The sequence below is a fragment of the Triticum dicoccoides genome, unplaced genomic scaffold (genome assembly GCF_002162155.2).
Source record: "Triticum dicoccoides isolate Atlit2015 ecotype Zavitan unplaced genomic scaffold, WEW_v2.0 scaffold88126, whole genome shotgun sequence".
Classification (NCBI taxonomy): domain Eukaryota; kingdom Viridiplantae; phylum Streptophyta; class Magnoliopsida; order Poales; family Poaceae; genus Triticum; species Triticum dicoccoides.
Window position 1 is genome coordinate 1 of NW_021307323.1, and position 1,111 is coordinate 1,111.

The 1,111-nt window shown below is 51.3% G+C and overlaps 3 non-coding genes across 3 annotated transcripts; all 3 read left to right on the forward strand.

Annotated features, from left to right (window-relative positions):
• Positions 1–40: 40 nt before the first annotated feature.
• On the forward strand, positions 41–159 carry LOC119348200. Its single transcript, XR_005168779.1, has one exon. It is a non-coding gene; the product is annotated as a 5S ribosomal RNA (ribosomal RNA).
• Positions 160–456: 297 nt separating this feature from the next.
• On the forward strand, positions 457–575 carry LOC119348202. Its single transcript, XR_005168781.1, has one exon. It is a non-coding gene; the product is annotated as a 5S ribosomal RNA (ribosomal RNA).
• Positions 576–872: 297 nt separating this feature from the next.
• Positions 873–991, forward strand: LOC119348201. The gene has a single exon (XR_005168780.1). It is a non-coding gene; the product is annotated as a 5S ribosomal RNA (ribosomal RNA).
• Positions 992–1,111: the final 120 nt, after the last annotated feature.

Genomic DNA, 1,111 nt, shown 5'->3' on the forward strand with positions numbered 1-1,111 from the left:
GAGGGGCAAGGATAAGGGACGAAGACCGGGGTAACATGTCGGATGCGATCATACCAGCACTAAAGCACCGGATCCCATCAGAACTCCGAAGTTAAGCGTGCTTGGGCGAGAGTAGTACTAGGATGGGTGACCTCCTGGGAAGTCCTCGTGTTGCATTCCCTTTTTAATTTTTTTCGCGCCGCTTGCAAAACAAAACGCACGTGTAAGTAATATATTTACCGTGTTTTATTATTTTGCACGAGTGCGGTAAGTCATAGCTGGGTGCTCACGATTCACGGGTCCAGCGTCGGCGTTGTGGCGCGGCAAGCGTGCACTGGTGCGGTTGAGAGGGAGGGGTGGAAACCGCGTTAAACTCGTCTCCGTAGTTGAGAGGGAGCGGCCAAAGCAACGTACAATCGTCTTTGTAGTGGAGCTGGGAGGGGCAAGGATAATCGACGAAGACCGGGGTAACATGTCGGATGCGATCATACCAGCACTAAAGCACCGGATCCCATGAGAACTCCGAAGTTAAGCGTGCTTGGGCGAGAGTAGTACTAGGATGGGTGACCTCCTGGGAAGTCCTCGTGTTGCATTCCCTTTTTAATTTTTTTCGCGCCGCTTGCAAAACAAAACGCACGTGTTAGTAATATATTTACCGTGTTTTATTATTTTGCACGAGTGCGGTAAGTCATAGCTGGGTGCTCACGATTCACGGGTCCAGCATCGGCGTTGTGGCGCGGCAAGCGTGCACTGGTGCGGTTGAGAGGGAGGGGTGGAAACCGCGTTAAACTCGTCTCCGTAGTTGAGAGGGAGCGGCCAAAGCAACGTACAATCGTCTTTGTAGTGGAGCTGGGAGGGGCAAGGATAAGGGACGAAGACCGGGGTAACATGTCGGATGCGATCATACCAGCACTAAAGCACCGGATCCCATCAGAACTCCGAAGTTAAGCGTGCTTGGGCGAGAGTAGTACTAGGATGGGTGACCTCCTGGGAAGTCCTCGTGTTGCATTCCCTTTTTAATTTTTTTCGCGCCGCTTGCAAAACAAAACGCACGTGTAAGTAATATATTTACCGTGTTTTATTATTTTGCACGAGTGCGGTAAGTCATAGCTGGGTGCTCACGATTCACGGG